The sequence below is a fragment of the Colobus angolensis genome, unplaced genomic scaffold, assembly GCF_000951035.1.
Source record: "Colobus angolensis palliatus isolate OR3802 unplaced genomic scaffold, Cang.pa_1.0 Scaffold163, whole genome shotgun sequence".
Taxonomy (NCBI): domain Eukaryota; kingdom Metazoa; phylum Chordata; class Mammalia; order Primates; family Cercopithecidae; genus Colobus; species Colobus angolensis.
The window spans coordinates 8,427,213-8,449,826 of record NW_012114744.1 but is presented as its reverse complement, the minus strand read 5'-3'; the positions used below and the strand labels follow the sequence as shown (position 1 = coordinate 8,449,826).

General features: G+C 37.8%; 1 protein-coding gene across 2 annotated transcripts in view; it reads left to right on the top strand.

Annotated features, from left to right (window-relative positions):
- The window catches only part of CADPS2 (Ca++-dependent secretion activator 2), a 571,469-nt gene that overhangs the window by 86,540 nt on the left and 462,315 nt on the right, over nucleotides 1-22,614 (top strand). The window lies entirely within an intron of this gene.

Genomic DNA, 22,614 nt, shown 5'->3' with positions numbered 1-22,614 from the left:
TTAGAGTTGCTCTTCTCGAGGAGTATCTTTGTGGCGTTCTCTGTATTTCCTGAATTTGAATGTTGGCCTGCCTTACTAGGTTGGGGAAGTTCTCCTGGATGATATCCTGCAGAGTGTTTTCCAACTTGGTTCCATTTTCCCCGTCACTTTGAGGCACACCAATCAGATGTAGATTTCACATAATCCCATACTTCTTGCAGGCTTTGTTCATTTCTTTTTACTCTTTTTGCTCTACCCTTCTCTTCTCAATTCATTTCATTCATTTGATCTTCAATTGCTGATACTCTTTCTTCCAGTTGATCGAGTTGGTTTCTGAAGCTTGTGCATTTGTCACGTAGTTCTCTTGTTATGGTTTTCATCTCTATCAGTTCTTTTAAGGACTTCTCTGCATTGATTATTCTAGTTATCCATTCATCCATTCTTTTTTCAAGGTTTTTAGTTTCTTTGCGCTGATTACATAGTTCCTCCTTTAGCTCTGAGAAGTTGGTCAACTGAAGCCTTCTTCTCTCAAATTGTCAAAGTCATTCTCCATCCAGCTTTGTTCTGTTGCTGGTGATGAGCTGCGTTCCTTTGGAGGGGGAGATGCACTCTCATTTTTTGAATTTCCAGCTTTTCTGCCCTGCTTTTTCCCCATCTTTGTGGTTTTATCTGCCTTTGGTTTTTGATGATGGTGACGTACTGATGGGGTTTTGGTGTCCTTTCTGTTTGTTAGTTTTCCTTCTAACAGTCAGGACCCTCAGCTGTAGGTCTGTTGGAGTTTGCTTGAGGTCCACTCCAGACCCTGTTTGCCTGGGTATCAGCAGCAGAGGCTGCAATAGATAGAATACTGCTGAACAGCAAGTGTTGCTGTCTGATTCTTGCTCTGGAAGCTTCGTCTCAGGGGTGTACCCCATTGTGTGAGGTGTTGGTCTGCACCTAGTGGGCGATGTCTCCCAGTTAGGCTACTCAGGGGTCAGGGACCCACTTGAGCAGGCAGTCTGTCTGTTCTCAGATCTCAACCTCCGTGCTGGGAGATCCACTGCTCTCTTCAAAGCTGTCAGACAGGAGCATTTACCTCTGCCAAGGTTTCTGCTGCTTTTTGTTTAGCTATGCCTTGTCCCCAGAGGAGGAGTCTACAGAGGCAGGTTGGCCTCCTTGAGCAGTGGTGGGCTCCACCCAATTCGAGCTTCCTGGAGACTTTGTTTACCTACTTAAGCCTCAGCAATGGCAGGTGCCCCTCCCCCAGCCTGGCTGCCACCTTGCAGTTAGATCTCAGACTGCTGTGCTAGCAATGAGGGAGACTCCGTGGGTGTGGGACCCACCAGGCCAGGTGTGGGATATAATCTCCTGGTGTGCCGTTTGCTAAGACCCTTGGTAAAGAGCAGTATTAGGGTAGGAGTTACCCAGTTTTCCAGGTGTTGTGTATCTCACTTTCCTTTGGCTAGGAAAGGGAATTCCCTTCCCCCTTGCGCTTCCCAGGTGAGGCGATGCCTCGCCCTGCTTCAGCTCTCACTGTTCGGGCTGCACCTGCTGACGGGCACCAACTGTCTGACACGCCCCAGTGAGATGAACCCGGTACCTCAGTTGAAAATGCAGAAGTCACCTGTCTTCTGTGTTGCTCACACTGGGACCTGGAGGCTGGAGCTGTTCCTATTCGGCCATCTTGGGCGCACCCTAGCTATACCTTTAAAAACATTTTTTGTAGATGGAGTCTTGCTCTGTCACCCAGGCTGGAGGGCAGTGGCGTGATCTCTGTTCACTGCAAGCTCTGCCTCCCGGATTCACGCCATTCTCCCACCTCAGCCTCCTGAGTAGCTGGGACTACGGGCACCCGCCACCACACCTGGCCAATTTTGTTTTTGTATTTTTAGTAGAGATGGGGTTCACTGTTATCAGCCAGGATGGTCTTGATCTCCTGACCTCATGATCCGCCCATCTCAGCGTCCCAAAGTGCTGGGACTACAGGCGTGAGCCACCACACCCGGCACTACGTATCTATACTTCTTAAAAATATGCTTCTCTCTTTTCTCAATCTAGGAAGAAAAGAATAATACTGTGTCTGTGTTCTGTTGTTTCTTGCATTAGTCACTACATTTTCAGGTAATTTTATTGCCAAGGCACAATTGGCCAAATGTGAGAGCTGGTATTTAAAGGAAATGGCAATATTTTTGAATGGTGCAAAGATTACAAACTTTATTTAATATTTGTTTATAAGGCACTTTCTTATTTATCTTGTGACTGCATGAAAATGTGATAGCATTTTTACAATTGGAAGACCATTTCTCTAAATGGGAGGCACACCTGAACAAATGATTGCACTTGTCCTCCTTGTCACAGGGATAAGGCTGTCTTTTATCAGGTGAACATCTAGCTGTCCAACGTAACTGTTTGAATGAGAGCCTTCTATAAAGGGAGATTTCTTCTCCTCCTTATTCCCTTTCTTGCAAAAATCAAGCAGAAGTTGAGGCAAGCGTACATAAGTATTTTCTGTGAGCCCAGGAAAACTCAAACATTACTTTCATAATGTAACTGTTTTATTTGCCTTCTGGAACAAGTTCTTGATGAAGTAGAGTTTATAGTAAAACAGAAGTTTCTCTGGAGTTTCAATATAATTAAGTCTACAAAAAAAAAAAAAAGGCTTGGAATAGAGGCAATGGTAGAGTTTCCTACAGTGATTTCAGTAAGGGTCCCTCATTGAGACTTTTGTTAGAAAGATTTCCCTGTAATATTACATATCAAGAGTAAACCAAAAGTAAGCCTTGCAAAACTAACCTTTGGTTGGCTTTGTAGCATTTGGGAAAATATAGGACATCTATATACGTTGATGTAGATGTGGAGGCTATAAACAAATGTCCTCTGGGTAGTCCTGGTTCTGGTTTAAATAGAGAACTTAATATTGTTTCAGTTAATACTTTACACTTTAGATGGCCTGGTTAGACTGTGGTGAAGTTTATACATCTATTTTGAACATTCATTAGGGAGAGTGGCATTTTACCTTGGTCTAGGGGCTGGGTGAACTGCAATCCTGGGCAAGTATTGAAGTTTGGGTCAAGGAGGAGGATTAGGGAGAATCACAGCACCTTTTCCTGTCTTATTGTTTTCCTTTTGATAGAATAAGGAGTTAGGGAAACAAAGGGAAATCTCATTTATAAGAATTGTACTGTGGTGTTAGAATGTTTTATAGAGGTTTTTTTTTTTTTTTTTTTTAATGCAACAACTGCATTGGAAAACTGTTATTCAGTTTCGCATAAAATTGAACTTGCTCTGTGACAAAGCAATTTTACCCCTAGATATATAATATTAAAAAAAAAACCTGCACAAAAAATTGACACAAATATTAAATAAACATGTATAACCACTCAAAATAATGCAAATGTCTATTAAAGAATGAGTTAATAATACGTTCATATGATGAAATGTTTTTATTTTTTAATTTAACTTTTACGTTCAGGGGTACATGAGCAGGTTTGTTATATATGTAACCTTGTGTCATGGAGGTTTGTTGTACAGATTATTTTGTCAAACCGGGTATTATGCCTAGTACCTATTACTTATTTTTCCTTATCCTCTCCCTCATCCCCGCCTCCACCCTGCAATAAGCCCTGGTGTCTGTTGTTCCCCTCTACGTGTTCATCATTTCCCTCTATGTGTCCATGTGTTCTCATCATTTAGCTCCCACTTATAAATGATAACATTGTGGTATTTAGTTTTCCATTCCTGCATTAGTTTGCTGAGGACAATGGCCTCCAGCTCCATCTAATGTCCCTGCAAAGAACATGATCTCGTTATTTTTTATGGCTGCATACTATTCCAGGTGTATATGTACCACATTTTATCTATCCAGTCCACCATTGATGGACATTTAGTTTGATTCCATATCTTTGTTATTGTGAATAGTGCTTCAGTGAACACACACATGCATGTGTCTCTATAATAGAATGATTTATATTCCTTTGGGTATATACCTGGTAATGGGGTTGCTGGGTAAAATGATAGTTTTGTTTTTAGGTCTTTGAGGAATTGCCACACTGTGTTCCAACAATGGTTGAACCAGTTTACACTCCATTAACACTGTATAAGCATTCCTTTTTCTCTGCAACGTCACCGTCATCTGTTATTTGAGTTTTTAGTAATAGCCATTTTGACTACTATAAGATAGTATCTCATTGTGGTTTGATTTGCATTTCTCTAATGATAGGTGATGTTGAGCTCTTTTTTTCGTATGATTGTTAGCCACATGTATATCTTCTTTTGAAAAGTGTCTGTTTATGTCCTTTGCTTGCTTTTTAATGGGTTTGTTTTTTTCTTGTAAATTTAAGTTATTTATAGATGCTGGATGTTAGACTTTTGTCAGATGCATAGTTTGCAAAAATTGTCTCCTATTTTGTAGGTTGTCTGTTCACTCTGTTGATAATTTTCTTTGCTGTGCAGAGGCTGTTTAGTTTAGTTAGATCCCATTTGTCAATTTTTGTTTTTGTTGCAATTGCTTTTGGTGTCTTCATCATGAAATCATTACCCATTGCTCTTTCCAGAATGGTATTGCCTGATTGTCTTCCACGTTTGTTTTTTTTTTTTTAAGTTTTGGAATTTATATGTAAGTCTTTTTTCCATCTTGAGTTAATTTTTGTATATGGTATAAGGAAGGGGTCCAGTTTCAGTCTTCTGCTGGTAGCCAGTAATACCAGCACCATTTGTTGAATAGGGAATCCTTTCCTCCTTGCTTATTTTGTCAGGTTTGTTGAAGATCTGATAGTTGTAGGCATGCAGCCTTATATCTGGGCTCTGTATGCTGTTCCATTGGTTTATGTATCTGTTTTTATACCAGCACTGTGCTGTTTTGATTACTGTAGCCCTGTAGTATAGTTTGAAGTTGAGTAGTGTGATGCCTCCACCTTTGTTCTTTTTGCTTAAGGTTGCCTTGGCTATTTGGGTTCCATATGAATTTTAAAATAGTTTTTTTTCAAGTTCTTTGAAGAATGTCAATGGAAGTTTAATGGAAGAGCATTGAATCTGTCAATTGCTTTGGGCAGTATGGCCAATTTAACAATATTGAGTCTTCCTATACATGAGCATGGAATGTTTTCTTATATGTTTAATCTGTTAGCTTCGAGCAGTTTTGTAGTTCTCCTTGTAGAGATATTTCACCTCCCTGGCCATCTGTATTCCTAGGTATTTTGTTCTTTTTTGTGGCAATTGTGAATGGGATTGTGTTTTTGATTTGGCTCTCAGCGTAGCTGTTGTTGGCGTATAGGAATGTTAGTGATTTTTTCTGATTGATTTTGTATCCTGAGACTTTACTGAAGTTGATTATCAACTTAAGGAGCTTATGGGCTGAGACTATGGGATTTTCTAGATATAGGATCATGTTGTCTGCAAACAAGGATAGTCTGACTTTCTCTCTTCCTATTTGGATGCCCTACATTGCTTTTTCTTGCGTGACAGCCCTGGCCAGGACTTCCCATACCGTGTTGAATAGGAGTGGTGAGAGAGGGCATTCTTGTTTTTTGCTGGTTTTCAAGGGTAATGCTTCCAGCTTTTGCCCATTCAGTATGATGTTGGCTATGGATATGTCATAGATTGCTCTTATTTTGAGGTATATTTCTTCAATATCTGGTTTATTGAGAGTTTTTAACATGAATAGGTGTTGAATTTTATTGAAAGTCTTTTCTACATAGATTGAGATACTCATGTGACTTTTGTCTTTAGTTCTGTTTGTGATATATCACATTTATTAATTTGTGTATGTTGAACCAACTTTGCATCCCAGGGAAAAAGCTGACTTGATCATGGTGGATAAGCTTCTTGAAGTGCTGCTGGATTCAGTTTGCTTTTTTTTGTTGGTAGGCTGTTTATTACGGGCTCAATTTTAGAGCTCATTATTGGTCTGCTCAGGGGTTCAGATTTTCCTGGTTGAGTCTTGGGAGGGTGTATATGTCCAGGAATTTATCCATTTCTTCTAGATTTTCTAGTTTATGTGCATAGAAGTGTTAATAATATTCTCTAATGATGGTTTGTATTTCTATGGGGTCAGTGGTAATATCCCTCCCTTGTTTCTGATTGTGTTTATTTGGATCTTCTTTATTCTTCTTTATTAGTCTAGCTAGTGGTCTGTTAATTTTTTTCAAAGAATTGGCTCCTGGATTTGTTGATCTTTTGAATTTTTTTAGTGTCTCAATCTCCTTCAGTTCAGATGTGATTTTGGTTATTTCTTCTCTTCTGCTAGCTTTGGGATTTGTTTGCTCTTGGTTCTCTAGTTCTTTTAGTTGTGATATGAGGTTGTTAATTTGAGATCTTTGTAACTTTCTGATGTGGGCATTTAGTGCTACAAATTTCCCTCTTAACCCTGCCTTAGCTGTGTCCCAGAGATTCTGGTATGTTGCATCTTTGTTCTCATTAGTTTTAAAGAACTTCTTGATATGTGCCTTAATTTCATTGTTTACCCAAATTCATTAAGGAGCAGGTGATTTAATTTCCATGTAATTGTGTGGTTTTGAGTGAATTTCTTAGTCTTGATTTCCAATTTGACTATGCTGTTGTCAGAAAAGGTTTTTTTTTTTAAATGATTTCAGTTCTTTTGCTTTTGCTGAAGAGTGTTTTACTTCTGATTATATGACTGATTTTAGAGGATGTGCCATGTGGCGATGAGAACAACGTATACTGTGTTGTTTTGGGGTTGAGAGTTCTGTAGATATCTATCAGGTCCCTTTGATCCAGTACTGAGCTCAGGTCCTGAATATCTTTGTTAGTTTTCTGTCTTGGTGATCTAATATTGTCAGTGGGGTGTCAAGCTCTCCCACTATTATTGTGTGGGAATTGAAGTCTGATAAACAAAATAGCCAGTATAGAAAAGAACATAAACAACTTGATAGAGCTGAAAAACACACTACAAGAATTTTGTAATGCAATTACAAATATTAATATCAAGATAGACCAGGTGGAGGAAAGAATCTCAGAGCTTGAAGTCTGGCTTTCTGAAATAAGACAATTACACAAGAGGGCAGAAAAAAATGAGAAGGAAATGAAAAGAACCTCCGAGAAATATGGAATTATATAAAGAGACCAAACCTATGACTCATTGGTGTCCCCAAAAGAGATAGGGAGAATGGTATCAACTTGGCAAACATATTTCAGGATATCATCCATGAGAACTTCCGCAATCTAGCTAGAGTGGCCAACATTCAGGTTTAGGAAATGAAGCAAGAAGATGATCCACAAGACATGTAATCATCAGATTCTCTAGGTTGAAATGAAAGAAAAAATGTTAATGACAGCTAGAACGGTCAGGACGCCTACGAAGAGAAGCTCATCAGACTAATAGCGGACCTCTCAGCAGAAACCCTACAAACCAGAAAAGATTGTGGGTCAATATTCAACATTCTTAAGAAAAGAAATTCCAACCTAGAATTTTTTTTCAGGCAATGTAAGCCTCATAAATGAAGGGGAAATAAGATCCTTTTCAGAAAGGCAAATGCTAAGGGAATCCATTACCACTAGACGTGCCCTTACAAGAGCTCCTGAAGGAAGCACTAAGTCTGGAAGGGAAAGATCATTACCAGCCACTACATAAACACACTGAAGTACATAGACAATTGATGCTATGAAGCAACCACATAAACAAGTCTGCAAAATAACCAGCTAACATCATGAGGATAGGATTAAATTCACACATATCAGTACTAACCTTGAATGTGAATGGATTAAATGTCCCAATTAAAAGACATGCCATGTTAAGCTGGATAAAAAAGCAAGACCCATTGATATGCTGTCTTTAAGGGGCCCATCTCACATGCGGTGACACACATAAGCTCAATATAAAAGGATGGAGATAAATCTACCAGGCAAATGGAAAACAGAAATAAGCAGGGATTGTGATCCTAGTTTCAGACAAAACAGACTTTAAACCAACAAAGATTTAAAAATATAAAGAAGGGCATTACATAATTGTTAAAGGGCTCAATTCAGCATGAAACTCTCACTATCCTAAATATATATGCACCCGGCACAGCGGCACCCAGATTCATAAAACGAGTTCTTAGAATTTTTCAAGAGACTTAGACTCCCACGCAATTGTAAACATTTTTTAAGATATTTTAATGAAAATTTGGGGTCTGAGCTTCAAAAAGGGAATTATGTTCAAAAATAGGGGCTGGAGGGATGGACCAAGGAGTTTCAATCAATGGAAATGAAAAATGAAGAGAAAGAACGGTAAAGGAGGGCCTGAATGGTCCTTTTACATATTTGATATAACAAATCAGTGTTTTTTTTAGAAAGGCTTTTAGTGCATATAATGATATGGCTGAAAGGTACAGGATTTTAGTTTTTTCATTTGCACTCAGGACTCTTTGAACAAAGATCCAATATGAATGCTTTAATTTGTACAAATATGTAGTTGATGGTGAATTAAATTAGAGTTGCATAAATCCTATTCAGTATGTATTGAACTAGAAGTTGCCAGGAGCATAATGCTATTAGGTGAGCAGTTAATCTGGAGAGACCAGATGCTTTGCTGTTAGCTGTTTCTTGGCCTAGGGTGAGCAGTCTACCTTTCTTTGCTCGCTGTATTCATGTTTAACAGTGAATATCTTATAATTGGTTAAATTTATTTGCTTTGCTTTATAACGAAAATACACTGTTGGAAAGATCACCAAATCTAATTTACTTAAAATCTATAATGCCATACGGCTAAATAACTTTGTTAATCTTATAGGTGCATCTCTAAAGTCTGCTGCATTTTTTAAAATAGTGTCTTAGTCTGTTCAAGCTGCAACAACAAGATACCATAAACTGAGTAGCTTATAAATAACATAACTTTATTTCTAACAGTTTTGGAGGCTGGAAGGTCCAAGGTTAAGGTGCTGAAGATTTCACCTCTCATGAGGCCCTGCTTCCTGGTTTATAGGTGGCTGTTATTTCAGTATAACCTCACACGGCTGAAAGAGGGTGCAGGTCTCTCTAGGGCCTAGGGCCTCCTTTATAAGGGTACTAATCCCATTCCTTAGTGCTCCACTCATGAACTAATTACCTCTTAAGAACCCACCTCCAAATACCATCACTTTGGGGGTTAGGATTTCAACACATGAATTTTGGGGGAGGACACAAACATTCAGACTATAGCAGGGAGTTTAAAATGAAATGTTTTATGGATTAACTTTTCTCAAGATGTTACCAGAATAACTGTGGTCTCCTCTGTTTACCAAAGGGAGCATTTCACAACACATTGTGCTTGGTACAAGGTTATGGCTTGATTAGCAATATTGAGTTTGCCTTTGAGGTTCCTTCCATTACTGTATCCATGAGAAAGCAAATGGGGTATCTGGGAATTGGTCTGTTGTCTACAAACTGATTTAGCCATTTAACTTGGTTCCCTTAGGGCATCAAAAATTAATATAAAATGTATTTTCTTTACCAATGATGGTTTTTTAAAATAATTGGATTTCTACAAATCAGACTGTTTTTAATGGTTATGTAGATGAGATAATTGAGATAAAATGTATTTATTTGTGATTTAGTCAACACTTTTTATTAGTAATTTCTGATAAGCCTTTAATTTTGAACCAACATTTTAAATTGTGGTTTATAATTAGATGAAGTTCATTCTTTAAAATTTTAAGCTCACTCAAATTAAAAGACTTCTAAGATAGGCTGTTTTTGTAAAATTTCTTTTATCCTGTGTTGGCATGGTTAGTGTTATTAAATAGCAATGAAATAAATATGTTGATAAAGTGATTAAATCACAATACACTTGTTGATGGCATCCTATATAGTCTTTCTCTAGATTGCATTTGAAAAATTGCTGTTAATGGGCAGCTATTCTCAGTTGCTGTGCTGGTATGTTTCAGTATGCTTGACTTTCGTATCCTTTGCTCAGTTCAGGAAAAAAAAAGTCAATATTTAGTTTATATTGAGAATCAAAGAAAATGACCCATAGAAGATTAGAATATTTGAAAGAAAAAACAAGAATAGCAAGGTTTAGGAAGTGTGAGTGTGTATCTTTCAAAAGAGCTTCATCTCATACCCTGTGGTTTCCTTAGTATTTCTTGTAGTTTAAAATCTGAACATTAAACAATATTATTTCATACCTAAGAAGGAGAATAATTTATTATATAAGACTGTGATGTCTAAATGAGAATTTCAGCATCTGAATCTCATACATTACAAATAGTTTTATTGTGCTTTTCCTTACCCCGTTGATACAATCTTACATAACTTAATTTTGTTCTGGAAGTCAGCATGGCCCACAACATTTAAGAACAGACATTCAGACAGCTAGGGGAATTGATGTGCCTGTGCATACTCTATGGGCATACTGCATATTGAAATCTGAGTTAAAAATGGTATGTCCCTTTGCTTTCATATTTTGGGTGCTACCATTTCTTTATGTACCTGATTATAATTAATATTCCTACATCCATTATTGTTGAGACTTGGTGGCTAGGAAAAATTATAATGATGGGCTCTTGGGAGAGCTTGGCTGTACAGAAACTTGGATTTTATGACTGAATTTTCAAGTGGTAGATCAATTAGGCAGAACTAGTCATGCATTGCAGTATCTTTAAGAGCTATCTTGAAACAAATTTTAGACCTGGATGGTGTTCATGAGCTATAATTTGAAGAGTGACTGAGGCTATGAGTACTAGATTTAGGCATTTTGAAGAAAAAAACAATTTCATATGGATTAAGTTGGATGTTTTATTCATAAGAGCTGGTTTGATCTTTATATGCCTTGATATTTTTAAGTCCTATAGTTACTGTGTTTTAAATTTATTACTATACAGTCTTTATTTTCAACAATTAAATCGGCCAGGGGTGGGTGGTGGTTAGAAACATTTTCTTGGACTATAAGAACATTAATAAAATCCCACTGAAGTAAAACTCATCCACTCAGAAACTTAGTCTTTTCTTTTGTTTTTTTGTTTTGTTTTGTTTTTAGAAAGGGTGTCTGACTCTGTCCCTTCAGCTGGCATGCAGTGGCACAGTCATAGCTCATTGCAGCTGTGAATGGGCCCAGGGGATCCTCCTGCCTTAGCCTCCTGAGTAGCTAGGAATACAGGTGCACATCATTGCCCTTGGCTAATTTTTAAAATTTTTCTGTAGACGCAGGGACTCCTTTTGTTGCCCAGACTGGCCTCAAACTCCTGGCTTCAAGCAATCCTCCTGCCCTGGCCTACCAAATTGCTGGGATTATAGGCAAGAGCCATTGCTCCTGGCCTTTTTCTATTTTTAATTCACAATCTTATCTTTGCAAACTTTGATACAAAGACCTCTGTTTCTCTTTTCAAAGAAAAAAAACTTGCCTAATATTTGTTCGCTTATTCTTATGTGAACATGTATAATTTATGTTTCTTTCCCTTAGTACTCTGTCTTTACAGTTTGTTTTTCTAAGAAAATGGATGAGGGGTATTTTTATTTCATTTTCTATGGCAAGCTTATTTGTGTCCCTGATCAGCATTGCTCCCATGTTTAAGAAACTAGCTCTTCATCTCAGCATGGCAGATTTTTTCTACACATAGTTTTTACCTTTCTAAACAGTGTGTTGTTTTGTTTTTGGTTTCTGTAAACAAGTTTTAAAGTTTTATGTAGTCAAATTATTAGTGTTTCCCTTTTGGCATCTGGGATTTATCTGCAAATAACTTTTGAAAGCATTTGTTAAATGTACATATTTATCTGTAGATATTTTTTATCCATAAGTTAATTTCTTAAAGCATATTGTGGTTATTTTGTTAGTGTGTGTGGGAGGGGGAAAATTTGTATTTGTGTCCTCTAGGTTTGGGAACTAAAGATGTTTTGAGGTTAGAGTGTAATGCTTATAGTGAATGGCTGAGCTTTTTATATTCCTTGACAGATATCCCTTGCAAGACTCTTGCTCTTCTGAATGCTTTTCAAAGCAAGACAAAGCTGTTGAGGGAATTAAATAGCAGCGCTTACTACTAATTACCAGGCCTTTGTGGTAAATGAAGCAGTTAAAGGCCAACCCTTCCTTGCAATGAGCCGGCCTTGGGGGAGGTAGGCTAGGAAAGCACTAAGCATTCCTTTCTGATGAATATAAAAACACTGAGCCCTGAATAGACTATTCTGGGCTGCTGTAGTTGGCATTCTGCACCTCCCTAGTTTGCATGATTTTCTGATAAATGAAATCTGTTCCTCTGCTGACATTCCCTTCACCTCTTCATGCTCCTGCCTCCCAGGGGTAATCAGTGCAGCCAAGCTAAAGACCAAGAAAAACCATTACCATTTCCTCTGCCACCCATCACTGAGGACATAAGGACTGTGAGCATCTTAAATTCTGGGACCAAGAGTTACAGAGGGCAAGTACTGCTTCCTCCTGTGGTCAGCATCCAACAAGAGCCAAAGTGTTCTAAGTGTTGAAATCAAGGGTTAGTAAAAGGGAAATGATGAACTGTTTTCATTGCTGAAGCAGGCCTTTCCTCAATGCTGGTGACTAGTTGGGGACTTAAGCCCAGAGGAGGACAAGTTCACTTAGGCCCAAATGAACACAAGGAACAAAGTGGAGCTTTGTGACCTCCGGGAGACCAGTTTTATTGTATAAAGCTTTGCTTGAATCTAAACTCAATCATGGAAAGGTGGATACCAAGATTTAAGTCTTGGCATAGTGCAATCAGCCTAAAACCATCAGGTTCAAAGCTATAGTCCAACAAAGGCAGAATTGTTGACTTATGGCAATGAGGTAGACTCTACACCAGAGAAACCACTTATAAAGCTGCTCACTAATCAAAATAAAAGAGTCATAGGATTTTTGAGAAGGGTAGAGTTTAATTGAAATATAAATGAAGCAATTTTTGGTAAGTTTAAGGCAAAGTAGGGTTTGCGTGTCAATGGGTCACACAATTTGTGTCAATATCACTGCAGTGTGGACCAGGGTCCTGTTTCCTTTCAAACTACAAAGTTAAGAGTGATGTGAAATGCCATGTCCGGAACCCCCTTTTCTAAAGCTCTAGGTCATAAACTGAGGCCATTTCTTTGTGTCAAAGTAACTTAGATCCTCCAGACAAAAATGAAATGCTTCATTCTGAGTACTATAATTTCAAACAGCAGAGTTTCTGACAGTCTATGATTTTAGAGCACAGAGTTTCTCAGTGAGTCAGAAAACTACTAGTAAACACTCAAAGAAAGGGGTTGTTATGACACTTTATAGTAGCAGAATGTCCTTGAGAAAAGTATTGTTTCCTATTAACCTTGAAGCTGGCTCTGTTTCTGTTATTCTCCAGCCTGATGAATGGCTGGTCAGATTTTTACGTTCTTTGTCGGAGTCAACTTCTACTTTCTCAGTCTCCCATAGTGTGCTCTTATTCTCATAGCGGGGATGTTTATTGTCAGCTAGTCTTTGAGTTCTGTTTGTCAGGATCTTCCTTTCCTCTCTCTAGTTGGACTATGTAATACTGCCTAAAAACCCTTCCAGTTTTTTAAGCTGGTGGCAGGACCTTGGGAGATATTTAATGAAGATGAGGGATCAGATGTTTGATAATACTTTGCTTCACTTCCTGAGTGTGGTGGACTTCTGTGAGTAAAGAAGGTTGTTCCTGAAGGCTACTCTAACAGCTAATACCAAGTATTTTAGAATGCAGTTACTTTGTTACATTTGAATTATCCCTTGTCCCTGGCCCACACTCAGAATTGGGAGCCTACAATGTGCTTTGCATTGCACTAGGCACTTAGATTAATTACTAAGGTGAATACAATGTGGTTTTCATCTTCCAGGAACCAACTGTCTGTTGGGGGAGATGGATATGGAAGCAAATGATTGCAGTGTACTGTAGTATGAGAATAAAGACAAATAAACTGTTGGCTAACTGCCCATTCCTAACTTCCCTTTGAAGTTGAATAATTCTTCAGTCATCTGGAATTTGGGCTTTGCAGTGAAATATATCTGGACTTGAAGAGAAAGATAGAATGAGAGCATCATCCAGAAAGTTTTCTAATTGATGACAAGTAACTAGCTAGTAGATCTATGGTTTCAGTGGTCCCTTCTGAATTCTCCAAGGAAATACATATATATGTACAAGTTCATGATACATTTACATTGCTGTTAAATGACATAAAACACAAGTGATAAAACTTTCAGCTTTTTCTTGGGGTTGAGGTGTATAGAGGCACTTTATAAAACCCTCATGAGATTGTGGTGCAGGGTGTTTAGATATCTAGGCTCAAAACACTCAGCTGATATGCACATTAGCTGTTCCTCATTGCTTAAAGTTTGTATTCCTTCTGGAGTGGCTTCTCTAGATAATATTTAAATAAAAGGGTTGAAAATAGTGGTTTCCCAACAGTCCTGCATACTATTAACAGGATTCGTTTCTTAAATGTTGAGCAAGGCCTACTACCTGCCTGACATTTTCTAGCACTGAGGATATAGCTTTGAGAAATGCCACATCCATGACCTGTTCTCGTGGAACCTGGTTTCTAGTGGGAAGATGCTTAGGGCTGGGAGGATGGGGTCACAAGCAGGTTCAGTTCCACACTCATCTTTTTTTCCAGTGTGAGCGTTTAGTTAAGCTCTCTTTTGAACAAAGCATGACCGAGTAAGTCTGAAAACCACTCTCGTAGAAAAAAGAATGGGGATATGGTGATGCTTTATTGTCCTTGACTCAGTTCTCATATAATGGAGATGGCTCTGAATGTAGTAGTTGTAATCCTGTCTTAAACACGAAACTCATAACAGTAGTAAAAACATTTACATCTCAAAATTGAAAGTCTAAATTATCCACAAAAGTTGTGCCATATATTTATCTCACCAATGGGTACAACACACTGAATGTTAAATTCATAATATCAAAGTTCTTGATAAATTCTTACAGGTCATGTTTCCTAACATTGACCAATGGTAGAAGAGAAAGAAGGATGTCACTTCCTATTCACCCTCCTCCAGCTGAACATCTATAATTTATAAACGTACTGCTTATGTATTTGTTTATATCTATAAATCATTCTGACTTTGCTCCAGACGTTATTTGATCAGTCCTTTATCCCAGTCTCTTGACTGTGCTTAATCCTGCCTCCTCTCCTTTGAATCTTGCTATTTACATTCTAATGCTCATTATAAGGAGAACAGCCATTCTTCCTGGCTTCTTACCCATCTTCCCGATGATGCTAATTTGCCATTTACATGAGCATTTCATTGACATGAAATTGTATTTAGATGTTTACTATAAAGACTGGAAATAAGAAAAGTCCATAGTATCCCTTCTAGAAGTTATAGTTTGAAGATCTGAATGTGGTTTATTTCTTCTTCTAGAACCACATTACCTACATCTTCTGAGCCAGAGGACCTATAGGCAACTGATCTCAGGGAACCCTTGTGTTGTGTGGGCTTTGGGGAAAGGAAATGGTGTGTGGGGGTTGAGGTGGGAGGGCTTTCTCTAAATGGTCTAGGCCCTAGTGAGAGAATAGTGTTTGAACCTCAGGATAAAGAGGTCCAGAGAGGTAGATTCTAGAGCCTCATCTTCAAAGATCAGAAGATTCCTAGGGGTAGGGATATGAGAGTCTCTGTAACCCCCACAAAACCCAAGAAAGGAACTCAGTGGGTAGATAGGAATATCCATGCCCTTGAGCCCAAGAGGAGGGCACGGACACCTGAGAGCAAAAAGACTTTCCCCTGCTATTTCTGAAGGGGAAATAGCTTCTTGTTTTAACACATCTCACACAAGTAAGATTCAGACCCTTTAGGGCTCTAGTTCAAAATTCACCTGGGGTATTTACATAAGTAATAATGCCTGGGTACCTCCTCCAGAGACTCTTATCGAACTGGTTCTGGGCATTATCAGTTAAAAATGAAATAAACCACAAAACAACTCTCCAGGTGATTCTAATATGAAGCCAAATTAGAGAACCAACAATCAGACTTTAGCCCTGACAAAATGACAATCTACATAAGAAGTCCTGCAGGCAGAGAGAAATACCAGGCAGTCAGAACAAGTGTGATGTGAAGTAGCAATGTTGGAGGAGACATGTGAACATTTGAAAGAGTTAAAAATAAAAGTATCATACCTAGGGAGTTTCAACTGTAGCACCTATGAAATTTTAAACGTGATTCCTAATTAAGTAACACAAGGGAAAAAGGGTGGCTGCTAAGACCTGATTTGCTGTTCTGGTTGATCAAATGTAAAACACATCTGAAATCCCAGAGCATAAATATGAAAATATGATTGAAAGTTAGAAATCTTGAGGGGAAAAATAAGGGTCTTGGAGATTTGATTCCAGGGACCTGAAATGAAAATAATTGGGAGTTCAACAAGGTGAAAAAGGATCACAAGTAGGAAACAGGAAAGGTAATAATTATATAATAGACAATATTCTTGACCTGAGCTAAAGAAAGATTTTGGCCTGCAAAGTAAAAAGGCTTAGTAAGGTCTACACTCACCTGATGAGAAAAGACCCGTGTCCAGACACATTCTGATAAAATTCTCCAATTCTTTAATGATATATACAGATGGCTCCAGGAAAATTATAATTAAGTTACCTTAAGAAAAGGATGAAGTGTGGGAACCAACCTGGCACTGGTTTTCTCATCTGCAAGTTAGGAAGATGGGGCACCCACACACTACGGAGAGAAATAGACCACAATCCAAGAATCTTACTTTCAACTTATATCATTTTCCTGCCTAGGTTAAGAAAAGGACTTTAGAGGTATGTAATCATTCAGAGAGTATCACCCACATATTGTATCCAAGAGTAGATGTTAAACAGTAAATGAACCAGAACAGGGATTTCAAGGTGGGAAAACATGAAGAGGAAATAAGCACAGTAAATCTTAACACATGAGTGCATACATATTTAGAAATTAACTGGATGGCGATAGCTGTTTTGGGATTTGTAATTTAAATGCAAAATAAGGATATATTAAACTTCCTCAGAAAAATCTAAAGTAAACAGTACCCAATGACCTAAAAGTTGAGAATGGTACATAGAGAAGTAGAAACATTCGAAAAAGATCTTAGGGAGGAGGATGAGATAGTGAAAATAAAAAATATCAAAAAAACTGAGCTTATTAGGGGATATAAGATGATAAATAGTGGGTCATGGTGGGAAAAATAATTTTAATGGAAGTTATAATCTTATTTTCAAAGAATGGAGTCATACCATCTAATTTTAAGAAGAATGAAATAGACGTGACTACTAATGGAATGAAAGAGTACACGAAATTTTCAATTTAGTGAGGGAAAATGTTCGGGTTCAATCAATCTAGTGGGAAAAATATTAAAGATAGTTATAGTAATAGCCACAAGCCCTCTTGGAAGGCCTGAGAGTTTGCATAACTTCAGTAATAGATATGGTTGAAGGCAACCTAATCCTTACCTTGAGTAAATAGCTTAAAGTGGGTACAAAGGAAGGCAGAGTAGTTTACCTAGCTATCTTGTTTACTCATGTGGTCTTAAGACTACCTTTGATGTACCTCTGGTGTTGCTTAAGTGGTTTTTACTGGGCAAGTCCACAATGTCAATTATCCTCTAATGGTGTTGACTCAAGCCTTTGTTAATTACTATTACTGAATAAATGTGAGTAATAAATGTGATCACTAGCTGATCAGGGCCTTGGTGGTAATTGTTTACAGCACTCAGCAGGGAGTCTGTAAGCAGCGTGAACACCCCCATCTGGACTGGCAAAGCACAATATCTGTGTGTCAGTGTCTGTTATTCAACCGTCACCAGGTCAGGGGTCTGCAAGGGACAGACACCCCACAGCTGGTGCCCCCGTGAGAGGAGCGCTAGCTACCACAGTTGGTGCCTCATGTCAGGAACGCTGCTGCAGGAAAAATAGTAACTTGATCAGCCACTTAAACATAAGGAATAGGAACAAGAAACAATATAAAATGACTAATAAACACAAAGTAAGATGGAAGGAATAAAATCAGCCACAATAGTTATTATATTAAATACAAACAGATTGAAAAACAAAATTACAAGCCAGATATCAGACTGGGTTACAAAAGTAAACCTAGCTATATGCTGTTTATTGTTTTCTCATTAGTGAGTTTATAAGAACGTTTGAAATACAGAAGTGCATATAAATAATACTGGGAAATGCAAAATGAATCATTCATTTTTGGTCAATGCAAAATGACCAAAAATAGAGTCAATATAAGAAAAGGAGAAATAGTGTAAAAAGGAATATTGAGTAGAACTAAAAGGCAAATTTATTTTAAAGATGAGTTTAAAAACATGGATGTACCAAACAACATATCAGCTAAAATATTTAAAAAAATAAAATGTGACTAAAACAGAAAATCCATGTATCAGTACATTTGGTTCAGATGACCAAATACTTTCTTAGTATCTATTGATATGCTATAATTTCATCTATCATTTCCAATGAAGACTAAGCAAAGAAGGAAATTAAAAATCAATTATTTTTTTTGAGACAGGGTCTCACTCTGTCACCCAGGGTGGAGTGCAGTGCCATGAACATGCCTCACTGCAGCCTCAACATCCCTGGTTCAAATGATTCTCCCACCTTAGCAACCTGAGTAGCTGGAACCACAGACATGCATCACCACACCTTGCTAATTTTTGTTGCTATTGTTGTAGAGATGGGGTTTCACCATGTTGCCCAGGATTGAAAGCCAATCTTTAACATTTAGAATAAAGATTTGCTACTGATGTTGTTTTAGTAATGAGCAAGATACTGAACTACACTGTTATTTAACAATTCTATGAAGATTTTAGCAAATGGATTAGCAAAATAACCACGAAGACCTGGCATCCTCTCTTATTAATGTGTTATTTTGTCCCTGAAAACCCCAAGGAGTCTAAAAAGTAGAATTATGGGAATTTTCTAAGGTTGCTAGATATAAGGTAAATACACAATATCAATAGCTTTTCTTACACTGAGCATTTAGAAATGAAAATGTAAATAATTATTTAGAATAATATGATACAGCTGCAAAATAGTGAGAAATTCAGCAAGATAAGCATAAGACTGATGTGATGAAAACTAAAATTTTTCTGTCATAAAAATTGTTCTGTCTGAACAAATGGATTGACATTTCTTGTCCTTAGATGAAAGATTCAGTAGTGTGTAAATGTCAAGACACTCAAAATAAATAGACAGATTTAAAGTCTTTTTATTTCATATTTCACCATGGTTATTTCTGAAATAGGATGGAAAACTTATAAAGGTTATGTGGAAGATTAAATGCCTAAGAAAGAAAATTTACTGAGGGATAAAATTGGTTACTCAAATCAGATTTTCTAAATAAAACAGTATAAATTCATTACAATCAATACAATATTAAAAATAAGTAGATCAGTAAAATAAAATTTAGAAATAAATTCTTATATATAATAGGACTGAACACAATGGTGATAATTGATTAGGAAAAGGACAGATAAAGAAAGGATAAATTATTTATAAGTGTTGCATATTTGAATCTCCAGAATTATGAGTATGGAACAAAATATTCAAAGTTGTATCATCAGTTGTTAGCAGTTGAAGGAAATAAATGTGGATTCTCTTATGTATTACAGTGAAGTACAAATGGGATAAGACAAATTAAAAAATAAAACAGAATCCTGGATTTAGGGGCTAGTAGAAACATAAACTATAAAAGAGAAAATATTTGAGTTTGTCAAGTAAGTCTTTTGAATGGCAGAAGAGACTATAAACAAGGTCAATAGGCTAAGACAATAATAACCCCCTTGTATCTGTAATATAGATGGCAAAGTATAGCCGTTGCATGGAAAATCCTCTTATAATAAGGAAAAGATGTTTTAATAGGATAATGGGTAAAAACCAAAAATAGTTCAAAGGACAACAAATTGAAATGATCAACAAGTTTATGAAAATATTCAAATTAAAGTAACAACAAAGGTTACTTTCTATCCATCAGATTAATAATATTTTGTCATGAGTGTGGTAAGAAGGCATTCTTACACGTGATTTTCTACAAAGTGATTTGTCAAAATCTATTGAAATTAAATGCTTCTACACTTTGACTCAGCATTCCCACATATGAAACTTAATCCCATAGAATAAAAGCAGCCTTAAGTAAGAATACATGTATAAGAGTGATTTTTGGTACACTGTATGTAGTCACATAAAACCAAAACCAATATAAACACTGTCAGAGGGAATGGTATGTAAATCGTGGTGCAGCCACATACCATGTGCTATTATACAGCCCTTAAAAGAATGGCTAACATTTGGGAGGCTGAGATGGAAGAATTGCTTGTGCCCAGGAGTTAGAGACTAGCTGGGCAGCATAGTGAGAGTTTCTCTCTAAAAAAGTAAAAAATAAAAAAATTAGTGGTGTGGAGACACGCACATGTACTCTCAGCTGTTTGTGAGGCTGAGGCTTAAGCCCTGGAGGTCAAGGCTGTACTCCAGATAGAGCAAGACCCCATCTTCAAACAAACAAACCCAGAATGGGTCAGGGCTAAATCAGATTATTGATGGGGCAAGGTGGTGGTGGTGGTGGTTCCTGGAGGTATGTTAGATGTATAGTCTAACAAATGCAGGATAATTTCCCATCTTTTTAAAACCAGTAGCTATGATTAAAAATTCTTTTGTTGTAGTTTATATAATTGGATGCATATTTGTATCTCTAGAATTATGAGTATGGAGCAAAATATTCAAAGCTGTATCATCAGTTGTTAGCAGTTGCAGAGAGGGGGATGTTGCTCTGGGTTAGTTAGAAGACTCAGTACACAGGTCAGTAAAGGACCTTCAGTGGAATCAAGCAGAAAAGAAAAAAGTACACATAGTAAAGAATCATGATTGTGATTTTATTTATATTTTTATGTAAAATTGTATGTGTACATACAATTTTATGTACATACACATATGTACATAAAATTGTATAAGATTTAAAATATATAGTTTCTCTTTTGGACTTCTGATTTCAGGATAAGTTGAGCCTACTTGAGCCTCTTTTCTCCTAAAAATATGGAAAGAACCAAAAATTACATAAAAATTAGAAAATGGCAACATGGAAGGATGTCACCAAGTAGCCTGAGACTGTAAGAATTTTTTGGCATTTCTGCAACAGAGAGAATAAGAGAAATGCCCATCAGAGCTGACTGGTCTTTGATTCAACACAGGCAAGAAATGGCTACCTAGGAAGTCAATGGATGGGATTCACACAGAAGTAAATAGGTCCATAGGTATAGAGTAGCAAGATAGTGGAGCATGAGAGAGAGAGAGGGAGGACAGAGCATAGGACAACAAAATGAAGTCCTTTGGAAGATTCATCAATGGATTCTACCTGCAGGAATCCTGATTTCCTGCAATGGGCTTTGCTTGCTGTGATGTTCAAATTTTGAAGACATTGAAATACTATTACAGAGGGGGAAATAAAGTTTGTGAACCAAGAAGTCTATACTCAGTTCTATATTATGGATGAGTATTGTAGTTTAGATTATTGTTCAGCAAATGCTCACTCTCTTTCTTGTCCACTCTGGGCAGAATTTACTTTTCTGCCCTTTTTGAGAGGGCAGATTTGAGCTTGGCCTTTTGACTTGCTTTATCCAGTGAAATGTTTGTGGGTATGATGTGAGCAGAGGCTCGAAATGTGCTATATGGTTGGGCTTGGTTCCCTGAGAGCTGCTGACCTCCACCACAAAAAAAATGTCTTGCTAGCTTCCACTCTTTGCACTTGATCCGAAATGAGACCAGTAGAATAGTCACCCTAGTTGGCCTGAAGCCTGAAGTAGAACTGTCCCACCTAAAGTGTGGGAACAGAGGCTTATTGTTGTGTGCACTGAGATTCTGTGGTTGGTAAGTGTATTAGTCCATTTTCGTACTGTGTGAGGAAATATCCAAGACTGGATAATTTATAAAGAAAAATAGGTTTACTGGACTCACAGTTCCACATGACTGGAGAGGCCTCACAATCACAGCAGAAGCAAAGGTATATCTTACATGGTGGCAGACAAGAGTGCGTGCAGTGGGGGACTGCCCTTAAACCATCAGATCTTGTGAGACTTAATTCACTGTCCCAAGAAGAGCATGGGAAAAACCCATGGCCATGATTCAATTACTTCCTACCAGGTCCCTCCCATGACACGTGGAGATTACAGGATCTACAATTCAAGATGAGATTGGAGGGGGACACACCCAAACTGTATCATTCCACCCCGGCCCCTCCCAAGTTTCATGTCCTCACATTTTAAAACCAATCACGGCTTCCCAGCAGTCCCCAAAGTCTTAACTCATTTCAGCATTAATTCGAAAGTCCCAAACCTCAATTATTGACTTCTGTGTACCCACAGGCTCAACACCACACAGACGCTGCCAAGGTTTGGGGCTTGCACCCCCTGAAGCCACAACCCATGCTATACCTTGGCCCCTTAGCCATGGCTGGAACAGCTGGGACACATGGCACCGAGTCCCTAGGCTGCACACAGCAAAGGGTCCCTGGGCCAGGCCTACAAAATCATTTTTTCCTTCTAGGCCTCTGGGCCTGTGATAGTGGGGACTGCTGGGAAGGTATCTGATATGCCCTGGAGACGTTTTCCTCATGGTCTTGGTGACTAACATTGGGCTCCATGTTACCTGTGCAAATTTTTGCAGTTTAGGCTTGACTTTCTCCCCAGAAAATTGACTTTTCTTTTCTTTTTCTTTTATATTGTATCATCAGGCAGCTAGTTTTCCAAACTTTTATGCTGTGCTTCCTCTTGAACACTT